Consider the following 9918-nt stretch of genomic DNA (forward strand, 5'->3'; position numbering starts at 1 on the left):
GAATTTATAAAACCTTTACCTTTAATTTTGAAATTTATAAATTAGGTTTTTGAGTTTTTTCTGTAAGACTCTAGACTTGCTTTATTATTAAGAAATATATTTAGTTTAAGATACTTTTTTAAATCCTAATACCTTTCTATCTTTTATCTTCTATCGTTTTCCTTCTGATTTCTTTGAGTGCCTGTAGCCTCTTACTATTTTTGCCATTTTTATTTGACGTAGGGTATTTTGAAGGAGTGGCCCTCTGCTGGGAACGGTGGCTGTCATGGGGCTGATGGTGGCGGGGGAGGGCGTTGTGGCGCTGCTGCTCTTGCTGCTGCTTTTGCTGTGTTGTATAATCAAGGTCATCGAGCTTCAGTTTCAGTTTGCCCGCTTGCTCCGTTCGGGACACTCATTCATAGCCGTGTCTCAGTTAGCCAGACGCCGACATTAGTACATACTTGTTACAGGGCCATCCCCATAGCCCCGCTTAACCCACTGTCCCACCCCCCCCGACATTAACCGCCCAACAACCACCCCCAATTGCGAGGCTTTCGCGCCATCTCCTTCGCTCTTCAAGCGACAGCTGGCCAGCAGAAACAGCTGACTGATATCTGTGTGTGTGTGTGTGTGTGTGTGTGTTGGCCAACTGGGTAGCTGTGTGGTTGTGCGTTTACTGGCAACATGAATTCAAAATTTAATTAGGTCCCGTCCATTAATTGGGTTAATTGAAATGCCGGTAAAAGTCAACGCTTACGAATTAGGACATGTCACTCAGGCCATTGCGACCGTATCGATGCGATGGAAAAAGGATGGAAAATGGATGGAAAAAGGATGGAAATCAACTTGTTGGCTCAAATAGTTTTCTTTTGTTTCGCTTCATTGAAATGGAGCAGACAGGCATTTAAGCCATTTTAGTTTTCTACTTAAGCCCATCGGTTGATCTTAACTGATGGACAACTTACTAACCGGTGCTTAATGGCACAACTTGTTAGATAAAATGGCCACTTTTCTTATTAGCTAAAGAAAAACTAGTTTCCTTATTAAGAATTTAGATTACAAGTGAATTAAACTTGCAAAAAGTTATTTAATTAAAAAAGAAATAGCTGTAATTGATGGTACAGGAAGTACTCTTTTAGTAAGCTGCTAATTAAAGTAAGGCAATGTGACTACAACTATTATAAATTATAATTTAATATAGAATTTAATCAATATTTTAAGCATTATCGTAAATATTTTATTATGATTATTATTTATGTAAAAAGTAGTTGGGATATGCAAACTTGCTTTGCATTTACAAGAGTGAAATATTAAATTCCAAAATCAAGGTTTTCCAGCTCTTTCCTAGTTAATGCTTATTACAGACTTGTGACTTAACTTTCGAAAGAAATAACTTGATTTAATTAAAGGAGATTGTAAAACTTATATGGAAATATGCTGAACAGAAGTAACATTTTTATTCATTACAAGCCTATGTTAATGATGTAACTAAATGCTAACCTTTTTAATAACCCAAATTAGGTAAAATCAAACCCTTCTTAAGTTTCACTTTCTGTTTTTTCCAATATCATCTGTCGACCCATTCAATTCCATTTTGTTTACTTCCAAACTGAAATGCAAATGCAAATATAAACACAAATGCGAGCCAAATGACGATTTAGGCAATTTCTGATCCCCCAAAAACCGTTTGGCAAAAAAAAAAAAAAAGAAAGCAAACGAACTGGGCAAAAATTTATGCAAATAGAGGCAGGGAGAACTACGGGGAAAACACCTACACAAACAGAGGTGTGGAAATCCTTCGTCCTCTGGCTCCGACTTGTGGTTCATTTAATTTTCGCACTTTGGCGGATCCGGGGCAGATGTAAAATGGAATTCGGAATAAACGTTGCCGTGTGTAGTTGCGGTCGGATTACATGATAGTGGGTGGGGTTTTTGGGTGGTTACTATCTAAGCCTGGCTGAAATCTAATTTCCAATGTCTGCCAACTCTTTGGAACCCCCCTCATTTCTCAGCGTTTCAAAGAGCTCCATTGGAGTTTCCCTTTTGCATGACGTAGCAGATTATTTATTGTGTGAGGTTGTTGCTTAAGAATTTATGCAGCCTTCGCTGTGTATTTGTGTGCACTGAGAAAAATATATTTGAGTTTATTATTTACTTAAAAATATTTTAAAAACTAGTTCACTGCTTTAATACCTCACTATTTTTGGCATAACTTTTATTTGAAAATTAAATTTTAAGTTTTGATGGATTTTCTTGTAGTGCATAGGTGTGTGTCTGGCCTGAATTGTGTGTCCGCCGCCTTCGCCGCCGTCGCCCCCAACTTTCCCTCGTCACCACCCCCTCGATTTTCGCATGAGCAACAGAACACAACAGGAGAGAAAACAGGAGAGAAAACAGGAGCGGAGCACACAACAAAGTCCAGGAGTTGACTTTTATAGAGTCGCATGCACAATAAAGAAGTCTATTATCCTTTTTGCCAGCCGGTTTTGTTGTTGTTGTTGTTGTTGTTGTTGTTGCTGGTGCCGCTGCTGCGACGACGACTCCGGGATCGATATCCATTAGGAAAATTAAAATTGTGGCAGAGGCAATGAACGTAAAAAGCGGAAGCAGCCAACCCGGCCAGCCAGTCAGCCAAGTCAGCCCCTCAGTCATTCAGTCAGTTAGTCATTCATTCAGTCAGTCAGTCAGTCATTTAGCCAGCTAGGCCAACGAAGAAATAATAAAAAAAAAGGCAACCCAAAGGTCGACACTACGTGGAGGAGTTCCTGCAACTCAACTTGGTTCTGTTTGTTTCGGTTTTGTTGGGGTTTTGTATGCGAAACGGTAGGTCCTCCAGTTTCCATTTGTTGTCAACGTCTTTCGCCCAACTCAACTTCCGTTTCCGCCTTCTTCAGTTACCTCTCTCATAAGAAGCAACAAATAGGCCAGCCTTGAGAGAAGTTAAGAATTTCTAACATTTTTTATAATTTTCTTTAAGTTTTTCTTATCTTGGGAAACTTTAATTGTTAAGCTGGTACAGTTTTCAGGAAATTATCAGCTGTTAAAAATTCTATTCTACCATTAGAAAACCATCTTTGTTTTTATTCCCTAATAGTCTTACCTTTTCCTCTAATTAAGAGTATTTAAAAGTTCAATTTTCGTGCATAACCATTTTCATCTTTCATATTTTGTTGTCCGTTGTTGATTTTGAATTAAGTTTCCAGGCTTTGTACGCCCACACACACACACACATTTATTGTTGCCTTTGCTATTTTCCGCCTGCCATTTTTGCAGCTGTCATTTGTTTTTCCACGCTTCGAATTTTCGCTCTTTGTTTTTTTGGCCAACGCGTGCGCGACATTTTCATTGTTAACGCTTTGTTGTTTTTTAGTTTATGCCACTCGTTGTTGTTTTTGTTTTGTTTGTTGGGACTGCTGGTGCCACTGCTGCCGTTGCAGCCGCAGGAAAACTCATCTGTCATTCAAAGTCACAGAGCGTGCAATTTTCTGTTATCATGACTTTTTCAATTCCAATTTTTGGCTGCATCCGCACGCCATCTATCTCTCAATTCGCCGCCTCCCTATCTCCCCCTTTGAAAATTCCACACAATCGTTGCACATGTTTGCATTTCAATTTGATTGGAAAATATATTTCATTCGGTTTTCTCTGTGCGTCAGAATTCGAATATGCAAAACCCCCACCAACAACAACAACAACAGCAACTACAACCAAAAGCAACAAATACAACACAGAAAATCCAGCAACAACCCAACAACCGACATCGAACAACGCAGTCAACTGTCAGTCAAGCGCGGCCTGTCGAGCTTTTGGCCTGCAGTTTGTTAAATGTTTAAGCAGAGGCTTTAGTTTGGGCGGTCGGCTTCGGGGCTTCGAATTTGTTGGTTGCCCGATTTTCCTGGCATTCGAAGTACTGAATTTTAGACAACCTACTGCTACTGCTAGTGCTACTCCTGCTCCTGCTCCACCACAAAAAAAAGAAAAAGGAAACCAACGAAAGCACCCATTGGGTGGCAGTAAGCTGCCTTGGCAAGCAGCTTGTTGAATTTTTATTACGTGGCCAAGCAGCACACATGTGTGGGGGAGTTAAACAAATGCAGTACATAAGCTCAGTAGAGGTAGATTGTTAAGTTAGGGATATAATTTATGCATTGAAAAGATTAGATTCAATCGATAGGTTAAATTGGGAGATTTGTGTGATTAAACTGGCAAATATATAACTATTAAATAAATATTTTAAAATACAATAAAAATACTCCATTTAAGTCCTTTTTAAAACATGGCCAAAATGTACATATTTCCTTAAGAACTTTTTAAAATAAATTAAATAAAATTACCACAAAAATTATACATTATTTTGCTGATCAATTACTGATACTGATACTGAATAAAACCCATAAATATTCAATATTAAATATCTTCACTTAAAGTTGTATTTAAGCTTTCCGTAAGTGCAAAATCCACCCACGAACATATAACCCACCCATATAGCACACATACCCACCATCTAAGCCACCTGCACACTCCCTCTTTGGGGGCGTTCCTGGAATAGGACGTCCACCAACCGCTTGAGCATCGCATCAGCTCAGTGGAGCATAATTTTTGCGGTTCCTTTTAAGTTTGCATATCAATCGAAAATTTATATGACGGTAAAGCTCGCTGGCCCCCCTCTCTCTCTCTCTCGCGCACCCGTCGCCATCTCTTTCGCTCTTGTTGTGCGGCAAATGCAAATAGCAAAAGTGTGTGTGTGTTTGTGCGCGCGCATACATTTGCAAGTGGTTTATATGCAAATCCAAAAAGGAGGCTGGCAGGCAGAAGAAACGAAGAAGTGGTGAAAAAGGGGGTGTGTGGTTGGGGCGTTGGAAAGGGGTTGGTGGGAATTGCGCACCCAGGCACACACACACTTACAGCAACACACCCACAGTCGTAAAAGTAAAAAGGCAGCCGCAGGCGAATGCAAAAGGCCAAGAGAAGGGCTATACTTTTGCTACCTTTAAGTCGAGGTCCTTTCGCCTCGCAAAATTGATGTGCGAGGACAATGGCAATAAAATAAATAAAATAATTTAAAAATTAAGTAAATAAAAAATAAAATAAATATATATTTAATTTTAAGCGAAATATGAATAAAAAAAATAAGAAAAACTTAATTAAAAAGAACAAGTTTTCACTCTTCAAATCCAAAATCCTCAGTTTATACATTTAGCCCATTCACCTTATGAACATTTTGAAAGCATATTTATGAGTGTGTATGTGTGTGTTGACTGTGCGCCATATTAAAAATGGGGCGGCAGGCGCTTTTCCTGTTGTCAGGGGGCAACGCGAAAAAAAGGATAAAGCACAACAAACGCTGCCTGCAACTTGTCTACTTGGGGAAACCTTCCCCCCTCATTTCTCCTCCACATTTTCAAACCCCTTTGTCGTTGTCCACCTGCCCACTGGCACTTGCTACCCTTTTTTGTTGTTCCTGCTGCCATTATTGTTGTTGTTTTTGTTGTTGTTGGCACCTGCCACCGAAGCTTTTGTTTGCCTGTGTGAGTTTGTTTGCCACTGTGCCTATGGATGTGTGTGTGTGTGTGAGTTTGTATCTGTGTACTTGCGAGCAGCGACAATCCTTAAGGGGAAATTTATGCAGAGTAGGAAAAGCAAAAAAACTGTGAACAGCCAAGGGAGCAGAACGTGATGGGAACGGGGAGAGGGGTGTTCTATAAAGAAAAAGAGGTGGGGATCGGGCAAAAATGGTGAACAAAAGTGCACAGCAACAGCAACAACAAAAGCAATAACAATGAACAAGTTGGGAATGGTGATATGGGGCATACAAGACTTCAAAATGGTTCTAGCTAAGGAAATAATACAAAAATATTTAAATAAAATTGTAAACTAAATAATGTAATATTTTGGTATTAAGTTAATAATTTTGTAATAATATATCCTGTAAAAATATCGTATAGCTTACTTACAGATTCTTTAAAAAACACATTTCCTCATTTAAGAATCAGAATATTTCCTTTATATTTTCCCAATTTCTCTGACTGTAAAGACAGAAAAAGAGGCGGCACAAGAACATCATAAAAAGTTGGCTAACAAAACTTGGCTACCAAATAAAAAAATAACTAGACGCTGAAAGAAGTTTGAGAGGTGCGGTAAAGGAGAGTTTCAAGAATAGAAACACCCCAAACAAGCTTTGACTTCAGCTCGAATGCTGAGCCCAAGGATCTAAGGTATTTCGCCAAGCAATCATAAAACATATTGCCCGAAACAAAGCTCGAGGACATAGAGACTTAGGCTTAGTATGCTAGAAACCCTTTTCCCAACCTATAATAATGATGATGATGGGTTAGTTGTCAGGGGCGTTTAACCCTTGACATATGGGTTAGTAAAAAATTGTCGAGTATTATCAACTCCATATTGTCATTAACTTTAATGCGCGAGGCAAATGTAACGATTCGGTGAAATTTACTGGAAGTTAAATCCGTCTCCGTGAACAATTGCAACCCCTAGGAGACATGTGCCTCCTCCCTAACTCACACATATAACCAAACACACACACAGTCACACGCACGCATTACATAATTGCAGGGCACAGTACCGCCCACATTTTGTGTTTCAAAAGCTTTTGTGCGAATTGGCGCCTAATCAAGCGGAAGATTTGAATGAGCGAACAGTCAACACCCGCAAAAAAGGAAGCTGCCTCAAAGAACAGAGAGGTTCGTGGCGATGGGTCGCCGGGTCTCATGGGTTCGCGGGGTGTTGGGCTAAGTGTTGTCATTTTGGTGGCAATAAAAATATATTTTTGACAACCGCATGGAAAAAGTGTCGCCGTCATCGCATCAGGACATGCTTGGCTGCCTCGCGCTGCCTCGCCTGAAACTTGGGGCGGAAGAGGGGGCGTGGCCAGACAGCGGCTGTTGTGATTTTGTCGACCCCACGGCACTGGAAAAGAAATTTGGTGCCAAATTAGTTTAAATCTCAAATGGTTTTCATTAACAAAATCAAGGAAAAAATCTTCTAAATTTAAAAATTATTATTTTTCAAGATACTTACCAAAAGATTGGAAAAAGTTGGATTCTACTTGCTAAGATAAGATGTAGGATAGCCTTAAAAACTAAATTTATTTGTATTTTAACAAAAGTTAGTTACAGTGCACTTTGAGTCGCCAGTCAGTGAAGTGTGCTCGGACAGGCAAAGACTTCCACTCGGCTTGGCTTTAGTGGGTGTTATGACTTCTGACCATTGAATGTCCGAGAGTTAGTGTCATAAATCATGGTCCAACTGACAGGCGGGCTAGTTTTCGAAGCATAAATGAGAAGAAGCAACACAAGAAATATGCGATGAATCCTTTTCCCTCCCCCTACACCTTTCGCCGTCTCATTAGCAGCCAGGTAATCGAGCTGCTCGGGCACGTGTCCAAAGGCCCCGAAAGGATATTTAGGACAGCAAATCCCTATCCACACTCTGAACTTTCTGCGAAAGAGTGAAAGTTTATACACTTTTAATTAGCGCTAATGATGAAACACAAGCAGCAGAGGCGGGGATGGGGAATTTTTTGGTCCTTCGTATTGACTTACAAGCCTTAAAAGAGTCGCGCAAATTTATTGTAGGCAATAATCCTTAAAGTTTAAGTTACATTCCAAAGATAAGCGGCAGCCAAATGACTCGAGTCCCTCCGCCAGCGCACCTCCATAAAAATTCAAACCAAAACGAGACCAAAACTCAAGGGCACTGAGGGAAAATCCTGGGAATGTTTTTAAATAAATAGTTAGAAATTACTTAATGAAAAAATCTTAAGATTTGTTTTACTATCTAAAATTTGATTTTTTTTTTTAAAGTAAATTTATGAGATTATGTCACTCTCTTTTTTCTCAGTGTATTTATACGTACTTGCATATACATATCTGCCTATAAGGCCAGACGCCGGCGGGTCGCTTAATTGTCAGGCCCGGAGTTCGACTCAGAGAGCTCACCTTGCCGCAGTTGGTTCTGTTTTTATTGTTTGCGGTGAGTCAGAGGGTTTCGGGACTGGATCTGGGATTGCGACTCGGACTCGGGCCGGGTACCGATGGTGTGTTATCAGTGCAGGTTTAACCGAACCTATAAACAACCGCGCGGAATGCCATGCATAAATGTCCCCAAATTAGATAAACATGGCGCCAATGCAATCGAAAGACTCCGGCACGCACACACAGGCCAAGGAGAAAGAGGCGGCTGTGGAAGGAAAGAAGAGAGGGCCCGAAGAAAGAGCCATACCCACCTTCAATTCTCCAGGTGATTCGGTTTCTTGGACCTTCTCGTCCACAGTCGCCATTGCAGGGCGTGTTTTTCTCTTTTCTTGTGGCCCAATTTTATCTTAATACCTTTCCTAATTTCTGCCTCTCCTCCGGGCCTCATTTGAATAGATTTTACCTCTCATTCTCTCTCTTTTTTTTTCATTTTCTTCGTCCATCTCTTTCTGCAGCCGGCTAGTTCTTCTTATTTTTCCTGCAGCTTGTAGCGCCTTATCGGCGAACAAATTTTCGTTTTGATAACAAAGCCGACTTCATGTAAATTGTAAGCCAGACAAGACCGAAATAAAATAAAATAAAATAAAATAAAGAAAGAATAGGGTAGACTGACAGGGGGCAGAGGGAGGGAGATTAGCGGCGGGAGGTAAAAATTTAGTTTTCTTTGATGGCCTATAAGTCATTTGTATTGGAGATATTCCCGGCTAATAGGGGGGCATGTGGTCTGGCCTGTGGAAAACAGATGTGAAAATGTGTCTGGCCAGCAGACATCGGCTATCAAACTTGATTGAACATCGTCTGAAGTCATTTGGGGAAGTTATAAGAAATATTTAAATAAATTTGTTTAATTTAGTTTTATCAAAATGTTGCATTTACAACTTAAATTTGCATCTTACAAGTTTTATTGTGATTTTGATAAATGGATGGCTCTTACATTTTTAAACAGTCTTAAGACATTTTGAAAATTCAGCATTGATTGGTAATTACTGCCTTTCGGCCATAAACCAGTATTAATATAAGTTTGGCTTAGAAATGTCATAGTTTATTATCATTTTACTCATAACCAAATTCCGAGTTAATCCTTTACTTACTGACAGAAAAACATGACAGGAAAACCGCCTCTTTTCTAGGCGTATCGAATATCGCAACATATTTCACTTAACTAGGATTGAGATCGATTCGTTGGCATCTCTACTGGACTTCGGGTACTTGTTTTTCGTGACATGTGTGCTGGACTGATAGCGTAACCTCCAACCCCACCACAAACCCCTCGACCCCTTCCGAACTTCCAATAAAATCCTACTGAGGCTGGCCGCAGTCAACGCGCACCCCTCTATTTGGAAATTCGAAGGGGCGGAAAAAGCCTGCGCATCGAGTCATAAATTTCACTCTCAACTTTTGTGTACACAGAAACACATGAATTGCATTTTCGGCAAGCACCCCAAGAACCATAGACCATAGACCATAAGATCCCAAATCCCAGACAGCGAACATGGAAAATGCACAAAATATTGCGCGTTAAATTCAATTTCACAAGCCAACCCCCTGTGATACTTGTGTTTCAGTTATTTTTCCTTTGGGGGAGAGGGATGTCCTTGCGGCTAGATGAGCCTTATTAGTTGATTACAGGATGCATTATCGTGATTATCGCGTATGTTCCGAAGTGTACTCCCGAATCCATAAATATATTCAGACCATCCGTGGCGAAGTCTTTTTTGCACTTCCACTCTCTTTAAAAAGGGGTGTGTTGGGGTGTTCTTCGGGGTGGTTGTGTGGGTGGAGGCCGAAAATTTACTGCTAATAGTTTGATTAATGGCCTCGAGTCAGTGGCTTAAAGTGAGCAACAAGGAATTTTCGCTGCGTGATCCGCAAATTGAAATCTGGGGGAAATATATATATTCGTAATCCCAATAATCATCACGAGCCCTGTGATTTGAGCGAGGCA

Source organism: Drosophila eugracilis, unplaced genomic scaffold (assembly GCF_018153835.1).
Source record: "Drosophila eugracilis isolate 14026-0451.02 unplaced genomic scaffold, ASM1815383v1 contig_952, whole genome shotgun sequence".
Classification (NCBI taxonomy): domain Eukaryota; kingdom Metazoa; phylum Arthropoda; class Insecta; order Diptera; family Drosophilidae; genus Drosophila; species Drosophila eugracilis.